This window comes from Schistocerca gregaria, chromosome 2, assembly GCF_023897955.1.
Source record: "Schistocerca gregaria isolate iqSchGreg1 chromosome 2, iqSchGreg1.2, whole genome shotgun sequence".
Lineage (NCBI taxonomy): Eukaryota > Metazoa > Arthropoda > Insecta > Orthoptera > Acrididae > Schistocerca > Schistocerca gregaria.
In genome coordinates, this window is record NC_064921.1 from 142,174,097 (window position 1) to 142,195,850 (window position 21,754).

At 42.0% G+C, this 21,754-nt stretch overlaps 2 protein-coding genes across 2 annotated transcripts in view; one reads left to right on the plus strand and one right to left on the minus strand.

Moving 5' to 3' along the window:
• The window catches only part of LOC126336538 (proline-rich protein 2-like), a 479,405-nt gene that overhangs the window by 88,246 nt on the left and 369,405 nt on the right, over nt 1-21,754 (plus strand). The window lies entirely within an intron of this gene.
• Nucleotides 8,831-21,754, minus strand: part of LOC126336537 (proline-rich protein 2-like) — a 41,737-nt gene continuing 28,813 nt past the window's right edge. The window contains exons 2-3 of the transcript XR_007564973.1: nt 15,042-15,162; nt 8,831-9,777 (exon numbers count right to left, since the gene is read on the minus strand). The gene's annotated coding sequence lies outside the window, so the exon portion shown is untranslated. The remainder of the gene's footprint in view (nt 9,778-15,041; nt 15,163-21,754) is intronic.

A 21,754-nucleotide genomic window follows, 5' to 3' on the forward strand; every position in this document is an offset into this window, starting at 1 on the left:
GAAAAGAAGCGTGCGTGATCCATCTCCGTCATCGTCACTTGAACGTACAACTATATTGCAGGAAGAACAGAATAATATTCTTTTGAAAACCACACAGGACCTGTATTTATCCGTTCTGTCCAAGAAGACTGGAAACTGTTTTGTATGTCAACGTGTTTGTACCATCGTTTTAGGCATGGCAATGCTTGATTTTTTTACTTCAGTCATCAGACTTCCGAGTGATTTAATATGGTCCGCCACGAGTCCCTCTCATGTATTATCCTCTTCATTTCAGAGTGCCACTTGCACCCTAGTTTCTTAATTACTTCTGTGATGTATAATTCTTGCGCTCTATACCTCACTTTTATAACATGGAAGCTGTTCCCTGTTGTCTTAACCCTTGTCTTAATTTGCTTCCAAGATAATACTTCGTCTACTTCTTTGTCCTTAATTGTGTTTTATGTTGATTGTTAACTTCATTCTCTCTACTCTTCATTACTTTCGTCTATCTTGAGCTTAATTTCAGTGCATTGTGAGTGCTCCTTTGACTTTTCATCCACTCTGTGGGCCGAGCAATTCTTCTTCACCCTCACTGATGATAGCAAAACCGAATATAAAGCACTCTAGATATAAAATTTACTGTGGAAATGGAAATGTCGTGTGGCTAGGGCCTCCCGTCGGGTAGACCGTTCGCCTGGTGCAGGTCTTTCGATTTGACGCCACTTCGGTGACCTGAGCGTCGATGGGGATGAAATGATGATGATTAGGACAACACAACACCCAGTCCCTGAGCGGAGAAAATCTCCTACCCAGCCTGGAATCGAACCCGGGTCCTTAGGATTGACAGTCTGTCACGCTGACGATTCAGCTACCGGGACTATAAAAAGCTTACATTCCAAAGACAATTAATGAAAGACTTGGTTGATTGCGTACGTATACGCACATTATTTAGCGTAGCCTGTCACACATATTCTACCTACTACTGGGGACATTCGGAGCTTGAGTTGTACATCGTTTTTATATTTAATATTTTTACAGATTTTTGAACCGTTACTAAACGGATACAACTATTGACCTCAGAGAGGTCTTGCAACTAGTGGTGGGATCTACAAGCAGCCTCTTTGACGAGTGGCTAAGTCAAGCATGCGTTCTGAGATGGTCAGTTAGGGATTGCCAACAAGGAAGCAAGAGGGTGGAGAGGGAACATAGATATTCATGATGTGTCGGTCATGCAACACTGGATGTCCTCCCTCTCTACCACTGGGATGTGTACCAATCGCGGCTTATTGCCATGGGCTACATCGGTGACTTGCGATACGACTCCACGTGGAAGTGACGGTTGCAGCTAACTGGTTCAAGAAGACATAGCCGCTAGCAGAGGCCAACGTGAACCGTCTTGCGAGTGGACGGCTCTGTGGATTCGAAAACTCTGTAGAGGCGATTCAAGATGGTTCCTTTTCCTTGTGCTGAAATAGTATTCGAACAGAGTCTTTCTGAAGAAATTTTGTTGTGTTCACAAAATTGAGTATCTTAGTGGTGGTTCTCATCTGTGTTACTCTCGATTCATGTGGTATGAGGTTGTGTCCTAGAGAAGTATATCACGCTACATCTTTTTAAACTGCATTTGTGTTTTATATAAGAGCATTGATTCTCTGGTTGGCTAACAAAAAAAGGTTCTGCCCTGTTCTGAGTATCGCAAAGTAACATTAAGATTTGATTAATAGGTTCTATACGTATTTTAGAGTAATATTTACTCTATTACATGATTTATGAAAAGTGGTCAAATATAGCTGTAAAGTGCTGTTGGTGCCATATATTACTTCAATTCAAAATCTATATTTTATTCATGTTGCTTTAAGCAAAACAAGTTTCCTTCCTGTGAGAATAACTAAATACATAAATACAAAGATGCAGATCCCTCGAGTCTTGACTATGAATAATTCCATAGTAATTTTATGAGCTTCATTTCAGTAGCTGTTAATTTGTGCTATTTAAATACTGTAAAGGACCTCTTGGAGCTAAGTGTAAAACTTTAGACTGGTTTCCTGGCACTTTCTGTATTGTTAAACTTCTAACTCGTCCAGAATAACGCCAGCAATTTCCACATCCTATATCATGCTCATAGAATATCCATTTTCATACATAGCCAGTAACAAAAATTAAATGTTTTACATTTTTCCCCACATACACAATACAATAATACTCTAGATATAAAAATGATTACTTTCCAAGGGAAATTAGACGCTCACTTGATTAACTGCATACAAATAAACCAATCCTGATCGAGGATATTCACATACATCATTTGACATAGGAAATTACATAAATTCCAGATACAAAAAGGAATATTTAGAGTTGAAATCGTACAATGTTTTCACATTCAATTTATTTGCATTGGTTGCACATAAATACAGAATCACATTTAATGTTTTTGCATTTCACCACTCATACACAGTCGTCAGTATCATGTTTATAGGTTGCCATACACACACATTAAAATCGACCACCTCCACAGCTGTACAACTGGCATCACTGCCTTTGGAGTGGAACGACACAGGTTTAGTTCCAGTGCCTCCTCAGATCAATCTGAATTTGGAAAATTCTCTCAGACTCAGAATAAAAACAATCATAGGCTTGGAGGAGGCAGTGAGCCCAAGCTACAATTACAGTTTACAACTACAATTTACTGATTTCATTTTTCATTCACAATAAAATCAGTCACCATCATTTTTCAGAGGGTATTGATTGGAAGTCAATATATTCACAATTTATTTACTTTTTTCGATCTGTCTCATTTCTAGTTGACTGCCTCTTACACCTTGAGATGAGACTAACTCTTCTGGCTGTCCACATCTCATCCATGTAAGTAGGACTGGACTGCAGTAACACACTAACGACATGTATAATGGGACAATTGTACTTAGAACGGCAAGGACGAATATGACAATGATGGCAGATGTAGTACTATCTTTCTGTGCTTTTTCTTTTCTTTTGGAATTTCATGCATGAGTGGACGCTGTGGCATTCAGGATAGGAGAGCGCTATGGAGCAAGAGACTGTTACAGAGGTTGTTCCCTTGAGGCGCAGATGGCAGATTCCTTTAATAAGCTTCGCAGTTAACTCATGGCAGGGAGAAAATGGGAGAATGGGCTTCGTGCGGGCAGATGGGCAGTTCCTAGGCGCTGGATCGCAGATCACCAGGGCTCTTGTCTCTGAGAACTATGGGACTTACCTGCTGTGCTCATCAGTCGATCACCAGGGTCTAGGACAATATCTCAGGACGCAGTTGTGATGTCAGATCAGATCCCTACGATTCCCCCTAGTCCAACCTCTGGCCCACATATCTCTCTCTCTCAGGAGGAGGAGAAAAACTTGCCAGTGGTGTGAAGGACTTCTGAGAAACGCTATTTTGTTGGGAATGCAAAAGCATAATTTCCGGCCGCTGATAGCATCTTTAGAAAGCGCACCAAAAAACACCATCGACTGTGACTGTATTACACGGCTTGTTGACCGCTAAGTTGACACTAAAGAGTAGAACTTTTTTTTCCTTTTTGCTTTCTGATGATGACAAAAACCCGCCAGTGGGAAAAGCACAATTTGTTATTGGTAGCAGCCTGTGATGTTAGTCTTGAGTTCATCTTGTTGGACAGAGGAGGGCGGTAGAGAAGTTGACTAGGAGAGTACCTTTTACAGAGTCGCTGGAGGAGGATACAATACATCAAAAACTTATGCCGTTGGCCTCTAGCCATCCATGTCAGATTATTTTTTGATGTGCATACAGTCCATTAGAGTTATTATTATTGTAAAAACTTTGCTACTGGGGATGGTGAAATTACATTCTAAATGGACACAGTCGATCAGAATTATTGTAAAAATCTATGCTACTGGGACTCTGGAATTTAGCTGTAGTAGTTTTGGGTCTTTGGTGGGACGTCATGTGTGCTGGACTGCCGTTGAAATTATTCGCCAACGTTGTATAAAGTTTGTCTTCAGTTACTTATTTTAAAGTTATTTGTGTTAATATTTGCTGTAAAAGTAACTTATTAGTGGATTTTCATTAATCTCAGTCTTTCTTCCTGTGTTATTGCCTCGAGTGGTCTATTATTCGTGGGTGTACATACGTCGTTCGTCTAAGCCTCACGCCACGTGTTTATATTTTGCGGCGTTCACGACAGCTGTAGCGGCTATAAAACTAAGTACTGACAAACTTATTTGTGCATGTTACACAGTTACTAAATTTAGTAGTTTCGTGTCGTGTATGGCGAAATAATCATTTAATAAGCTTTTGGAAACGTTCGCTTACTGTGTTTTTTAGAGTTTTCTGTGCGTTGAAGTCGTTTAGTAAATTTCGTGCTTTAGTTTTCAACTGACGTTTCTTATTGTTTATAGTAAAATATTTCTGTAAAATTTTCATTCAGTGTTTTAACTTCGTTTAGTGTTCCAGTGACCGTTTGAATTTTTTGGTTTGGGCTAGTAATTTTTTGGATAGGAAATTGTAGGTGCACGAAATACTCTGGCCACGTGCAGGAGAGCACTTTTTAGGCATTCGGATTTTGGCATTAAAGGAAGAGGGAGTTCTGGCTTTCGAGAGAAAAGATTCACATTACTACATTCTTGCTGAACGCTTTCGGGATTGGAGGTCGGACCTGGAGGCGAGAAAGACACTCTGTAAGTAGGCTGTTTAGGATTTTATGTTGGTAACGCCACGTAGCGCTCTGTATGAAAATCATCGACTGTGCTGTGTGAAGTCTGTGGCTGGTTTCCATTGTTGGAATTTATGCTATTGTAGTGTTGCGCTGTTGGATTTTAACAGTGCGTAGCGTTGCGCAGTTGGAGGTATATACACTCCTGGAAATTGAAATAAGAACACCGTGAATTCATTGTCCCAGGAAGGGGAAACTTTATTGACACATTCCTGGGGTCAGATACATCACATGATCACACTGACAGAACCACAGGCACATAGACACAGGCAACAGAGCATGCACAATGTCGGCACTAGTACAGTGTATATCCACCTTTCGCAACAATGCAGGCTGCTATTCTCCCATGGAGACGATCGTAGAGAAGCTGGATGTAGTCCTGTGGAACGGCTTGCCATGCCATTTCCACCTGGTGTCTCAGTTGGACCAGCGTTCGTGCTGGACGTGCAGACCGCGTGAGACGACGCTTCATCCAGTCCCAAACATGCTCAATGGGGGACAGATCCGGAGATCTTGGTGGCCAGGGCAGTTGACTTACACCTTCTAGAGCACGTTGGGTGGCACGGGATACACGCGGACGTGCATTGTCCTGTTGGAACAGCAAGTTCCCCTGCCGGTCTAGGAATGGTAGAACGATGGGTTCGATGACGGTTTGGATGTACCGTGCTCTATTCAGTGTCCCCTCGACGATCACCAGAGGTGTACGGCCAGTGTAAGAGATCGCTCCCCACACCATGATGCCGGGTGTTGGCCCTGTGTGCCTCGGTCGTATGCAGTCCTGATTGTGGCGCTCACGTGCACGGCGCCAAACACGCATACGACCATCATTGGTACCAAGGCAGAAGCGACTCTCATCGCTGAAGACGACACGTCTCCATTCGTCCCTTCATTCACGCCTGTCGCGACACCACTGGAGGAGGGCTGCACGATGTTGGGGCGTGAGCGGAAGACGGCCTAACGGTGTGCGGGACCGTAGCCCAGCTTCATGGAGACGGTTGCGAATGCTCCTTGCCGATACCCCAGGAGCAACAGTGTCCCTAATCTGCTGGGAAGTGGCGGTGCGGTCCCCTACGGCACTGTGTAGGATCCTACGGTCTTGGCGTGCATCCGTGCGTCGCTGCGGTCCGGACGTGTAGAACTGTGAAACCATAATAAGTGATTTAAATGGCAGAGAGATGGCGTGAACTTAGGCCCAACAGCTCAGTCGGTGCGGAGTCCTCGTTCGAAGTGGATACATGTAACCAAGTGCATCGCCGATATCACAGGCTGGAATATCGGCATGTGAGCGCATTAGCAGGAAGCAGAACGAATGGTCTCTTGGGAGAGGAGGGGGGCGGGAAGGCCCCAGGGAGGGGGCGAGTCTGTCGTTCCGTGAGACTGCTGCTCGCTCAGGGCACGGTGCTTCAGCAGTGAGGTGTATGTGGAACGAATGAAGAGAAGAGCGCCGACAGGGTACTGTGAGATGACTACCATCTTGTCCACTTGACCGTGACAAACAGAACAGATTCGTCCACAGTGTTCGTACGACGTTGGGATACTGTAACGGGAGTGGATGTGTCTGCTTCGACGCCGTCTTCTGAGGGCTTGATTGGTGGGACGCCCTACCAGCTTTCATTGACCAGAGCCTACCAACGCTGCAGACTGCAATGGGCACGTGAACGCCGACACTAGCGGGCTGTATGGTCAATGTAGTGCTATCGGACAAGTCCCGCTTCAACTTGCCGTACAGTGGTGGCCACACAGGCTGGCACGCACGCCGTCGTGGTGAACGCAGTCAGGCAGACTGTAGTGAGGAGAAGCATACTGGACAACCTCGAAGAGTGATGGTTTGGGGCGCCATTGCCTGTAAGACACGATCTCGCCTCCTGTTTCTTGAGGCCAGTCTGAAGAGCTACCGCTACATGAGGAAAGCCTTATAGCCCGAGGCACTGACCCTCCTCCTGGCCGTTCCACATGTCGTATTTTAGCAGAACAACGCCCGGCCGCATCTGACGAGGCATGTACAAACCTTCTTCGAAAGACGACGGCTACCCCTGCTTTCCTGGCCTGCCCGTTTTCCTCACATATCATCCGTCGATAATGTTTGAGATGGGTCGGTCGGCAGCTAGTTCGTTCAGGGCCTCCTGAAGCAACATTGGATGTTTTGTGGACGCGCCTACAAAACACGTGCAAGAGTAGGTGTTCATTGAGACCTATTCAGGATACAGTGCTTAGGGCTCTATATAACAGATCGGGTTTTTATTAAATTCCATAGCGTGACATTGTTAATGAGCACTTGCCTCTGAGGAGTGATCTCATGTCGTAATTATACCGGTCAGTTCATTCAGGTGAGAAGCCTGGAAGTGGGAGAGTTTTATGCCATCTGAAAGCAGTAATGAATGGTACTCGACCAATGTTACTGATAACGGTTCAAAGAAACTTGAGACTCTCCGTGAGAGAGATTCTGTCTCGACATGGCGGAAATAGTTCAACTGCGTATCACTGTAAACGAGAATAAATTATTTAACGCAGAACTATACACGAAACTGCCAAAAATGGTAGCAGAGAGACATGCAATAATAGACGTCCAGTCAAAAGACGATGCTTGATTTAAGTGGTCAATTTTACATGCATTGAGACCTATAAATAAGCATGCACAATGTCTTTCTACATATTCTATATGTAAAAAAACTAAACTTTTCCAACATTCTGTTCCACACAAAGCTGAAACTTCACATTTTCAAAAAACAAAACAAAGGCGTCTCTGTAAATGTCTACCAAATCCATTATTCAGATTATGAGAGGATCACTGTGGAAGACAAGAGAAATGATTAAGAATTTTGAGTTGAAGCATTGTATGTCACAAGCTACAGTCATGGGAATCATGTAACTGTTTTGATGTTGCAGAGTGCTAATGCGTCTACAGAATTCAATTAAATACGCAGGTATTAAAATTACGAATAACTTAAATTGGAACGATCACGTAGATGATATTGTGTCGAAAGAAAACCGATAAGCTAGTTGTGGTGGCAATCAGTGAAAGAAATACGTTTTTCTTTTCAGCAGGATCATTTCTCAAAATTTGTCAGCAATTCCTCCTCCAGTGGGAAAATATTTTATTGTTGCCCATCTACACAGGGAAAAATGATCGTCAAAATAAAATAGGACGACTGAAAGCTTTCACGGACGGGTTTAAGTGTTCTTAACGCATGTCGTTCAAGAGTGGAATGGTACAGAAACATTTGGAGTGCGGTTCGATGAACTCTCTGCCAGGCTCTTCATTGTGAATTGCAAAGCAGTAATGTAATTGTAGAGGTACACCACAAGTGTCTGCTCAGGCAAGATTACTAAAATAAATGGTAATTTGATCTTAAATAGAAACTGAAATTAATCACTTGAAATAAAAACTTAAAAATAACTGGAGCAGATGGCCATTGTTGATGTTGTGTACATCTTTGTTAGTGGTGAAATTGACTTCTAGAAAAATTTTACAAAATTTAGAAAAGATTACATCTTTTAACTCCACCACCAGTCTTGCGGGGCTGGTATCTGTTATTTACGGGCGGAATGGAACCATAGCTTGGGGACTGTTGCAGGATTATTTAAGATTCCTAACTTGCATTACACTTTGCAAAACGCTTCGTGATGATCAGGAATTAATCTCAGTGACGCTGTAGCAAGTTTACAAATGAATGAGTGTCAGAATACTGATTGTATCCGGCCATTGTGTCTCCACGCCACAATTTGTTAAGCTGCTACAAGTCGCTGACTGTAACACTAAAATATTTAAAACATTTCATGTATCATACATCTATTAGGAGCACTGTTAAAAAGATAAATCATGAAACTTAACTAATTTACATTAATTTAATTGCAAATGGTGCTACGTGACACATCACATTTGTCTTCACAAATGATACCTCAGGGACGCAACTATAGTGCGTCCTATTAGACTAAAGGCTAACAGACAAGAGCGAGAGATTCGAGCAGGAACGCTCTTCACTTACTTTCTAAAGCAAGAAAACGTATTACAATAGCTCACCATTCATCCGCAGGCTGACTGCCGCTATACCTCTGAAATACTATTTGTGAAAAATTGCTACATGTCATAAAAGTAATTTACTTACGATATTTAGATTTGACGATATTTTCGATGAATAAATAGATAAATGTACATTTTTGTGCTTTCCGTCGTTTTTGCGATGTTAAATTAACAAGAAATTTCTTGAATCTATCCATGTAATGCTTCGAAGTTATTTGATTAATAAATTGCCTTCAATGATTCGGCAGATAGCTTGAAAAATGTTTATGTTCTTGTTGCTACAGTTAAAAAGGACTCATTTTTGCCTGTACCGTTGTTCATACAACACGTTTCAGCATTTGAAATTGTTTGTACAGACAACCATTCATATAACTGTCAATTACAAAAACTAATTATATGTGCAAAGATATAGGTAAACAAAACATTATATTAGTTATACAAATCGGAGTTCAGTAAATCAGAGTACATACAATATATGGTAGAATGATAAAGGTTTTACATAAATTGGTACGTTTGGTAGATTTTTGTTATTTGATAGTCTATTTTTTGTTGCTGATTTCTGTTGATTTCGATGGTTTTGATTTTATACACTGTTAGCCTCGTTGTCCTAATGGGATGGATTTAAAAATTTTGGTGATGTCTTTAAGATTGATGGTTATAAATGAGGAGCCGGAGAATTTCGATGACACGAATGAGACAATGCTATGTAGATTCGTTGTTCTGCTGTTAGATGGAATTACAAAGGTTTGCTTTTGTCTTGATGTTCGGCGGTTGAAGGTGTGGAGCGGTAGAATTTCGACAATATGATGAGTATAAAGCTAAGTACCCTCGTTGTTCTGTTGCTAGATGGAATTGCAAAGGTTTGTTGTATTTTGCCGTTCCGCGGCTCCAGACGTGTGCTGGTGCTAACGTATGAGAGGCGCTCCATCCGTTCCTGATGGAATGTTTGCATCTGCACCTCGAAAGCACATGACGGGCTCAGCTGTCAGATTGCCATGACATCTGACTCTCGTGGCAGGTTTGTCAAGAAACGAGCAGCTGCAGTGTCGCCATCTCGTTCACCAGCAGCTGAGACTATTTATGGAAAACATAGAAACAGCAGTATCAATTGTTTGATAGTTGCTGCAAAACGTTAAGCTGGACTGTACAGTAATTATTGATTGACTGTTAATCTGCACAAAGGGCACTCAATGTTAGGTATTTATAAGTTTGCTTAAACTTGTGTTATTCATTTTTCTAAAGTTGGTAAGGCATGTGTCCGTGGCTAGATGGCACGAATCGAAGTGTGTTCACTGCCGTTGGAGTTCGGTTTTCACGGTACACACATTGCGCTAACATAATATTTACAGTGCGCAGCACGAGTGTCTTTTTATGTGTGTATTTAGCCAGTCACTCACGTTAACGGTTGTAAATTTAAAACATGCTCTCAACATCGCACACTAACAATTAGTATCGGGTACATCCCTCACTCAACAGTGCTGTCGGCTGCAAAATAGATCAGCGAACGTGTATGGAAACACTACGTTTGCATACGTATGAGTGTTTTATGAATTGTGTCTGTGTTTTCTAGCATCCCGTCGATACCAGATTACTGTGTTTGCTGTTTCACCATTAGTCTCTTCGTGAACTGCTTGCCGAAGGTGAGTACTGCGCTGTTGACATTAGTCTCGCTTGTTCACTTCGGTAGTAGGTCGTGATACTTATGTCTTAGAAAGCTTTTCCTGATCTTCGAAGTTGCGTTTTTCTCTGTTATTTACTCTGTGCAATTTCACTTACACAATTGTTTGCAGAGAATTTAGTCTCATCCTTGCATTATTTCGCTTTGTGAAATGTTGATATTTACAGTTTACAAAACTGACAATTTGTTTGCTCTGATTTTAATATATTCATGTTCTTTGTTTATGATCCTACGTTCAGATACCTTTTCTTGCCTCGCTATGTTAAACATTTAACTGGTTCAAGAGTGAAAGATTGGGATCCACACTTGTGAAGCAGCGTCTGTTACGTGACACGAGGCTTCTAACTTTACAAGACGGAAATTTAAGTGACAAAGCGTCAGCAAAACGCGAATGATTCAAACGATCATGGCAAAGAATCAAATCCTAACCGAGATTTCAACCTTTACGTAAAAAAGGTATGGCTCATCCCTACTTAAATACCATCTCATACATACACATATGAGAAAAATGCAATAAATATGCAAAGAAAAATACAATGACATCTTATCTCTTACAAAAAACGCAAAAATGGGAAGCAAGCAATACATTTTCTGTCCTAAAGACATTTGTTCGATAGCTAATTTTTGCTAGCTTTCAAAGCTAACCACGAAATTCTGTGCATACTGTGCACTGTCATGTAAATACTCTTACTTGGAAACTGCATAATACAGATGTGTTTGGTTTTCTTTCATGCATAGCACGCCTTTTTTGTATATTGAAAGAATTGTCACTGTTTGACGTTTACTGAGTTTCTGTCAGTGGTCTCAGGTTTGTTTTAAATTCTTTCATCTGATAACAATAAAATACCTACATCTAGGTTAATGTTCATGACATGAATGAACTCCTTTATTATGACGCTTCATACTTAAGATATTGAGCTTACTGCTAAACACTTCGTCAGCAAGGCATAGCCATGCAGTCATTTTCACATTACAAATAATAGTGTCTTGTCAATTTTTGACAACACAAAATAGTATAGGATAAAAGCAACAGTAAAATACACACTCACGCATTCATCACACAATAGTTTTGCAGGTACAGACTATTAACAAGTTTTTCAAAATGCTTAAATATATATCTTTACTAGATAGATCTTTTCAGATCGTGGTAGCGGTGCAATCCTTTAGTCTTGTTTACCTTTGAACATCCGAGAATGTGATAAGGGTGTTTGTATAGAATTCCAGGCAAGCATCTTTTGTGCTTCCCGTTTACCTACCTCCCTTTTTGACAACGGAATGGAAAGTTTGACATGAAAATGTTTCGTGAGGAACCACATTCATCTTTTAAACGTATCCTTTTATGACTCCATGTTTACAAGAAAACACGTTTCCTCAAGATAATAACAAATCGGACAACTTAGCTTTCTGATGTTCGCTAAGGTATTCTGTTCCTCGTGCCTTGCTTGCGATTTTCATAATCAACAAGATGACTATCTGCCGGCAACACCTTGCTGCCTCTAACCTTTAATTTAAAGTTCTGGCAATATTTGCTCTGCCGTGCCTCAGTGCGCGACAAATTCAAAATAAACTCTTTACCTCCAACATTTATTTGGTAGGCTCCACTCCGGAGGTCGACCTTTGCATCCCGCCTGCCTAGAAATTCCCTACCTAACAGGCGAGACTCAACGGTGAAAAATGTGCATTCCATAGCTCTGTTTTCAGATAACACTTCAATCTGAGGCTGCTTTTCAATCCTTTGTGTCCGTGCACCAATGGCCCCCGATAAAACACAATTCTGCACAGGCAAAGTCGGAGCTTTTCTCATCTCACATGTCTTATTAAAAAATTTAAACCAAATACATTAAATTTCTCCCCCGTGTTTGTAATGACGGTTGTTGGTATTCCATCTACTACAGGGTTTACTCCTGCCTGAATTTGTTCGTAACATTCTGTACTAGACGTTGTATCGTTATATAACTCATCCCTTATGCCAGCTCCTTCGTTAAAGCGAATCTTGTTCGTCATAGCATTACTCATTATTCATTATACATTCCATTCCGTGGCCGATTTCCAGGAGCAGGATAGAATCGCTTTTAGTTTGACGCCAGATTTTGTTGTTGATGGTGTTCGCCGGTAGCTTCAAATATTTGAAATGGTTGGTTATTACATCTGGCTTGACGCTGCCAGTCTTCTAGTCTTGCCAGCCGGGAGGCGGCTGTGAAACATTTGCCAGCGGTGGGCCCCGAAAATTAGGCTGCCATTGACTCCCGTTTTGGTTTTGGTTTTGCTGCCAGTATCCCTGATTTTGCGAGTGTCTGTTTTTCTGATACATGGGTTGATACCCGTGGTTATTGTTTTTATTTCGACGCACAAATCCGGAACCGTTCTGGCTTTGTGCATGCGCGCCGTCATTCCTGTGCTAGTAGGTGTGGCACTGTTGCTGTTTCCTGCCATTGTTGTGGTTCGTGTGATGTTGCGGGAAGTAACCCGTTTTGGTTTTGGTTTTGCTGCCAGTATCCCTGATTTTGCGTGTGTCTGTTTTTCTGATACATGGGTTGATACCCGTGGTTATTGTTTTTATTTCGACGCACAAATCCGGAACCGTTCTGGCTTTGTGCATGCGCGCCGTCATTTCTGTGCTAGTAGGTGTGGCACTGTTGCTGTTTCCTGCCATTGTTGTGGTTCGTGTGATGTTGCGGGAAGTAACCGCACTTGCCATTCATACTTCCCATGTCTTTCTGAATTACGTCAAGCGAATCCACCACAGATAAAAAGTTCTGCAAAGTGCCTTCGGGTGTGTTTGTTAGCTATTCCCGAATTCTGATTGGCAATTAGCCTTTTAAAATTCCTATCACTTTTTTGTCTGACATGGGATTGTCCCAACACCGTGTCTTTCCAATGTACTTTTCAAAATATTTCCGAATACTTTCTTGTTTGGCATTGTAAGTCTCCGGGTTGAATATTTCACGTGTTAGACGTGCTTGAATGTATGGTGACAAATATCTGTTTAAGAATGCGTGATAGAACTGTTTATGCGTTGAACAGGTTTCTGCCGTTACCTCAGCCCTGCATGTACGAGGCGGCAAACTGAATTTTCTATCGTTCGTTCCATGTCTTTGGCAATACGATCTTAAAACTAATTATCATGCATATAAATTTCACCGGACGTGGAAACTTTTTCCTGGAATAAACACTGAAGCTGCTTGTGCTTAAGAAGGCTTTCTTCCGAAAGCACGGCTGGTAATGTCAGTGCTGCGCCCGCAGAATCGTAACTGCATCCTGTACGTCTACCATAAGATTCTGTTTCATTTTGTACTTGTGGGTTGTACATTGGTACATTCCCGCATGTTTGCGGCATGTGCATGGTCGTCTGTATTGTGTCCCGCGGTATGTTAACAACTCTTTCGACCTGTTGTTGGAGATAGGTTACATAAGAATTAACATTGTTGTGCCATTGGGGAAATCTTCTTCTAAAATTATCTGCATCTCATGAAGTTCCGTGCGAATAATTTCGCCTGCAGTTCTTGGCTCGAACACAACTTCCGCGCTTATAACTTGCTCCGCCACACGTACTTCTTCTTCGGGTTTTCCGTTTTTCCAGTATCTCTTTTCGAAGCCCATTTCTTTAATGATGTATATTATTTTCCTCCCTGAGCAGTCAGATTTTGTGCCACCTTCTGACCCTGCTGAAAAGACACCTTATTTATCTCGCTAGCGAGGTTCCAGACTTTAGTCCTTATTTTATATTGCTTGTGTTTTGTGTCCGTGACATCATCTGATAATTTATTTACGAGACGAGGTATTTCGCGGTACGTCTTTGTCAAATTTGAAATTGCTGTTTTGATTTCGTCCAGCGTGGTAGTTATCCGTGTATTGTATCTTTCACTACTGGATCGAAGTTTGTGTCCAATCTTATGCGCTGATGTTTCGCGATTGCGATATTTAGTTATTTTAAATTTTCAGATAGTTGTTTTTTCGATTCTGTCCTCTAGTTCTTTCGCAATAGCTAAACTTCGTTGCAGAAAATTTTCAGATTGTTTTCTGGCAATATCTAAACCTTGTTCTTCAACAATTTGCGTGAAACTCGCAGTAATTCTAGCAATCAAATCGTCAAATGGGGAAGATAACTATACTGGCGACATGAAAGTTTCGCAAATTTGCGATTGCACATCCGCTCCCTCAAAAAAGGCATTTACATTTTCTATTCCAGATTCTGATATTTCAGTTCGCTCGGCTGCATAGTTACCATTGATTAGAGTCTGGTTTTGTTTTTCCTGTTTTGCATCTGTGCTTTCAAGCTTTCCGACTTTTGTCATAATCACACAGTAGACAACAGAAGTTAAAATTATTTGCACTTATCGAAATAATCTCACTTTATGAAATCAACAAACAAATACATAAACACTGTACAAAAATAATTTACAACTGCGAAAGACAAGATGGATGCCTAATTATAGAGACACCAGATTTGTTGACTGTTCATCTTGCTGACACGCTGTGAAAAACAACCATTTTGGAAGCTTCTTATACAACAGTGCTTTATAAGGAAATCTTGTACATGAACATCAATGAAAATAATTCTTTACAGATCCTGTACGTAATTAGTCATACATTAAATACCTGAATTATGGAAGAAGTTGTCGAAATGCAAAGGCAGGCTTGCAGTACTGGGGTCCCTTACCTTTTTTACAGCCCAGGGTGTAAGGATTGGAATGATTTTCTGATTTCTTGGATATGTGCCGCTTAACATGCAATTTCCTTCTGTATGCAGTAACATCAGATTTGTAGGGTAGTTAGTCCTCCTACAGATTGGATACATGAGAAAGAGAACAAACATATGTAGTTCATGTATAATTACTTCTTCGAGGCCCACGCTGGGCTCCAAAGTGACGCGTCTGCTCACTCAAGATTACTAAAATGAATGATAATTTGACCTGAAATACAAACAATAATCACTGGAAAGTAAACCGTCAATTTCAACTGGACCAGACAGCCATTGTTGATGGTAGATGCATCTTTGTAAGTGGCCAAACTGACTTCTAGACAAACACTATAAAATTTAGAAAAGATTACATCTTTTAATACCACCACCAGTATTGTTGGTCCGGTATCTGTTATTTACGGGCGAAATGGAATCATTTCTTGGAGACTGGCCAAATCACTTAAGGTTCATTGCACTTGCATTGAAGTTTGAAAAACGCTTCGTGATGATCTGGAAGGGGAGCTGTAACAAGTTGTAAATGAATAAGTGTCAGAATATTGATTGTATTCGGCCATTGCGTCTCCACTGCACGATCCGTTAAGCGTCTATTAACAATAAAACACTAAAAACAGTTCATGTACCATGCATTAGGAGTGCTGTTAAAGTGAGAACTTATGAGACTTAACTACTTTACATTAATTGCAAACGGTGTTAATGCTAACATATGACACTTACATCACATTTATCTACATAAAAGATAGATTAATAAGTGATACGCAAGGAACGGTTCTATAGTAGTCCTATCAGTCTACATGTTAATAGACAAGAGAGAGAGAGATCCGAGCAGGAACGGTCTCCACTTACTTTCTAAAGAAAAAAAAGGTATTACAATCGATCGCAATCACCCGCAGGCTGACTGCCGCTATATCTCTGAAATAGTATTTATGAAACAATAATTACGTTTTCCAAAATGAATTTACATACGTTATTTAGATTTGAAGAAATTTACAGGAAATAAGTAGATAATGCACATCTTTGTGCTTTGCGTCGTTTTTGCGACGTTAGATTATGTGGGTCTGTTCGTGTAATGCTTCAGAATGAGATGGTAAAAGGCATGGGACAGGGAAATCCAGTTACACAGATGGCGATAGTATCGTGTACACATTGTACAAAAGGGCAGTGCTGTCATTTGCACCTAGGTGGTTCATGTGCATAGTTTCCACCGTGAGTATAGCCGCACGACGGGAATTAACAGAATTTGAATGCAGAATTTTAGTTGGAACAAGACATATACCCTTCATTGATTGGAAATGGTTATCTTCGGCTACTTGGAGACCATTTGCAGCCATTCATGGACTTCAGAAACCATCCCGGAAGATTGGAGGAAGGGAATTATTCCTTATTGATTTACTCAAGAAAGGAGACGTGACAGAGTGCAACAACTGGCGTGGCGTCACACTCTTGTCAATACCCAGTAAAATATTTTCAACGATTGTTTTAAACCGTCTCAGAGTGCCCATGGATTATAAGCTCAGGAAAAAAACAGTGTGTGTGTGTGTGTGTGTGTGCGCGTTTGAGGTTTACGGGCGCTAAACAGCGTGGTCATCAGCGCTCATACGCATAGAAACAGGAACACATTCGGTGAAGGGACGAAGACAGGAAAAAAACAGGCTGGTTTTAGAGAAAGCCAATCATGCAGAGACCAAATCAACACCTTGAGGATCATTATTGAGCAATCCATGGTTGAAAAAGCCTTTGATGGGGTGCAGCGTGAAGCCATCTGGAAAACAATACTGAGTTACGGAGTACTTCGAAGGATCATCAGTATCGTGAAGATGATGTACAGAGAATATACTTGTCAGGTGAAACATGATGGAAATCTCTCAGAACCATCCATTTTAAATTCTGGAGTAAGGCAGGGGTGTTTGCTTTCACCACCGCTGTTTTAGCTAACATTGGATGGTGTCTTGAAGAAGGTAACCCGAGAGAAAAGGAGAGATATACAGTGGACTTTATATGATCGCCTGGAGGACCTGGACTTTGCGGACGATATCTGACTTCTGTCCAACACTTTCAAGGACATAAGTGAGAAGCTTAAGGAATTGGAAACAAAAGCTCACAGAGTTGCATTAAAAATAAACACGGCAAAGACTAAAGAGCTTAGGATGAACAGTAAGAACAAGAACGCACTAGCCGTGAAAGAAGAGGAGATTGAGCAGGTGGAGGGCTTTTGTATCGGGGAAGTATTGTTTCCAAAAACTGAGGGGCGACGGAAAACGTCGAAAATAGGATCAAGAAGGCAGAAGGAGCCTTTACACTGTTGTGACCAGTTTGGACATCTCGCGAAATATTGTTAAAGGTAAAGCTTAAAATCCTTGACTCAAATGTAAAATCTGTTCTCTTTTACGGGTGTGAGACATGTAAGGTGACAACACAAATTAAAACAAGAGTACAAACGTCCATTAATAAATGATTGAGGACTATACTGGGAGTGCGCCGGCCAAATGTTATCTGAAACCAAGATCTATGGCAACGCCCCCCAACAACGAAAACCAGAGATAACCGTAAAAGAAACTAAATGGAGATGGATTGGACATACCCTGAGAACAGGCTCGCAACATATTCCAAAGCAGGCTTTAGAATGGAACCCACAAGGAGCAAGGAGAAGAGGCAGACCATGGTCGACCTGGCGCAGGACTGTTGAACCTGAGGTGGCAGCCGTTGACCACTACTGAAGTAACATCAAGAAGATGGCAACGAAAAGGGTCAGATGGAGAGCTCTAATATGTGCCCTGTGCTCCACATCGGAATAAAAGGAATTAAGTAAGTAAGTAAGGACTTCATACCCCCAAACAATTATGGAATTTTTATGCATGACAATGCGCTATGTTACCAGGCCACAATTGTTCACGACTGTTTTGAAGAAGATTCTGGACAATTCAAGTGAATGATTCGACCACCCGTATCAAACGACATGAATCCCATCGAACCTTGATGGGACATAATCGAAAGATCAGTTCTTACACAAAATCCTGCACTGGCAATACTTTCGCAATTAGGAGCGGCTATAGAGGCAGCATTGCTCAGTATTTTCTTGCAGGGGACTCCCAACGACGTATTGAGACCATGCCACTTCGAGTTGCTGTGCTACGCTGGGCAAAATGAGGTCCCGCACGATATTAGGAGGTATTCCATGACTTCTGTCACCTCATTGTAGATGTAGATACATAGCATTGCTCGTACTACATAAAGGACCTTGTCCTGATGGCAATTAGTAGCAATAGTTCATCAGAATTCAGCTATATTATGAGAATTGTCTGTGCTATTTTCATTCTAGCGAAAAGGAAGATGCACACTTGGTTGACTGCACACAGTTTAAGTCAGTCAGAAGGATCATACCAAAGCCAGAGAAACAGTTCATATAATTTGACTCATCAAACAAGTAATTAATGTCACCATTTGTCATTATTGCAGACATCGAATTCTAGCTGCAACTACCTCTTAGTAACTAAATTCATGGGCACAAATTGCACAAAAATACACTTTACGTACATTGCATTCAAAGTGACGAAAATTCATAGTTGCAGCTCTACCGAAGAGCTGACTGCACTTGTTTAGCATTACAGGGACAGCAGATTGCTGAGAGTAAAAAAATTATTTATTGCAAAACAAGCAGGTGATTATTGGTATGGAAGAGGCGTTTTGAGCAGCAGAAATATGGCATATCTATGAAACTTTCATGTAAATACACTCCTGGAAATTAAAATAAGAACACCGTGAATTCATTGTCCCAGGAAGGGGAAACTATTGACACATTCCTGGGGTCAGATACATCACATGATCACACTGACAGAACCACAGGCACATAGACACAGGCAACAGAGCATGCACAATGTCGGCACTAGTACAGTGTATATCCACCTTTCGCAGCAATGCAGGCTGCTATTCTCCCATGGAGACGATCGTAGAGAAGCTGGATGTAGTCCTGTGGAACGGCTTGCCATGCCATTTCCACCTGGCGCCTCAGTTGGACCAGCGTTCGTGCTGGACGTGCAGACCGCGTGAGACGACGCTTCATCCAGTCCCAAACATGCTCAATGGGGGACAGATCCGGAGATCTTGGTGGCCAGGGTAGTTGACTTACACCTTCTAGAGCACGTTGGGTGGCACGAGATACATGCGGACGTGCATTGTCCTGTTGGAACAGCAAGTTCCCTTGCCGGTCTAGGAATGGTAGAACGATGGGTTCGATGACGGTTTGGATGTACCGTGCACTATTCAGTGTCCCCTCGACGATCACCAGAGGTGTACGGCCAGTGTAGGAGATCGCTCCCCACACCATGATGCCGGGTGTTGGCCCTGTGTGCCTCGGTCATATGCAGTCCTGATTGTGGCGCTCACCTGCACGGCGCCAAACACGCATACGACCATCATTGGCACCAAGGCAGAAGCGAATCTCATCGCTGAAGACGACACGTCTCCATTCGTCCCTCCATTCACGCCTGTCGCGACACCACTGGAGGCGGGCTGCACGATGTTGGGGCGTGAGCGGAAGACTGACTAACGGTGTGCGGGACCATAGCCGAGCTTCATGGAGACGGTTGCGAATGGTCCTCGCCGATACCCCAGGAGCAACAGTGTCCCTAATTTGCTGGGAAGTGGCGGTGCGGTCCCCTACGGCACTGCGTAAGATGCTATGGTCTTGGCGTGCATCCGTGCGTCGCTGCGGTCCGGTCCCAGGTCGACGGGCACGTGCACCTTCCGCCGACCACTGGCGAAAACATCGATGTACTGTGGAGACCTCACGCCCCACGTGTTGAGCAATTCGGCGGTACGTCCACCCGGCCTCCCGCATGCCCACTATACGCTCTCGCTCAAATACCGTCAGTTGCACATACGGTTCACGTCCACGCTGTCGCGGCATGCTACCAGTGTTAAAGACTGCGATGGAGCTCCGTATGCGACGGCAAACTGGCTGACACTGACGGCGGCGGTGCACAAATGCTGCGCAGCTAGCGCCATTCGACGGCCAACACCGCGGTTCCTGGTGTGTCCGCTGTGCCGTGGGTGTGATCATTGCTTGTACAGCCCTCTCGCAGTGTCCGGAGCAAGTATGGTGGGTCTGACACACCGGTGTCACTGTGTTCTTTTTTCCATTTCCAGGAGTGTAGATGTGAAATACAGAGATCTCTGTCATTTTAAAGGCAGAATCCTTGAAGCTACAGGTGACGGTTGCAATTTAAATTACAAAAATAGTTGTGTTTCACATTCTAACGAATTATAATGAAACGACTAAAAAACTAGCGATTATATTTCTGTGATTGCAGCAAATATGGAAAAAGTGAAACTTTCGCTAAATCTATATGAACAAAATTTCAGCTTGTAGATTCAATGAACTTTCTGGTACGCCCTCCAGAAAAAGGTAACTGTTATTTGAAATCTGAAAAATTGATAGTAGCAATAGAGTTTTTACCTGGAGACAGGTTATTTAAATTGTTCAATAAGGAAACACCATTCCTTATTAGCATGTAACTGATGAATCTATTTGGTTAGTGGAACAGTTACAGCCAATGATGATGATGTTTGGTTTATGGGTCGCTGAACTTCGCTGCCAGTGGCTGCACAAAGTCCCAATTTTTACACAGTCCAATTGTTTTACTCATTCCAATCTAGCCACTGTCACGAATGATGATGATGAAATGATGAGAACAACACAAACACCCAGTCCACAGGTAGAGAAAATCTCCAACCTGGCGGGGAATCGAACCTGGGACCCCATGACCTAGAGGCAAAAACGCTCGCCACTTGAGCACGAGCTACGAACGTTACTGCCAATCGAAGTATTCAGAAACTTGATAACTGGTGAAAAAAGCGAAGAATTAGATTACTAAAAAAGCATAGAAAATGTTGAGGTTATTTCGATGCAATACATTAGAAGATTATTCTAACTTATGTTTGAAAACCGACGTTTTCCTTTTCGCTGATGAGTTTGAAAATCTCCACGTACTCTGCCTTAAAACATATGAGCTAGATCTGGGTTATTATGTGTCCTAACCTGGACTGGTATGATTGCTGAATTCTACTAATATAAAATTGCAACTTCTTGTAGACGTAGAAGAATTACGATTCGTTGAGGATGGCAGCATAGGTGGTATTGTTCACTACTCACATAGACATGCAGTTACAAAGAACAGGATCAGGACTGATTACAGTGATAGTAAGGATAAATCTTCTATTATAAATCTTGATGTTAACAATCTGTATGGGTGAGCAATGTTGCAATACCTACCACCCTTTGATTTTGGATGGATGACTGTGGAGGGTTTTGGTGAAACGAATATAGCAGATGATTCAGACACAGGATGCTGTTTATAAGTGGATCTTGAGTACCAAGAAAATCTCCATGAACTTTCCCCTTATTAAACATCATGTCCAGAGAAATATGTACCACTATCTAGCACCAAGAAGCTGTGGGTTCCAAAGCAACTCATTTCCATATGACCTTATAAGAAATATCATGTTCTTGTCTAAAGGAATTTAAAGGAATGTCTAGTTAATAAGCTTATACTATGCCAAATTCGCCACAGCTCGTCATTCTGCCAAGCTCCCAGGATGAAACCGTATATCGATATTATTGATGAGAACTGCATGAATGCGATGAAGGATAAAAAAGTTGTTCAAATACTTGAAAA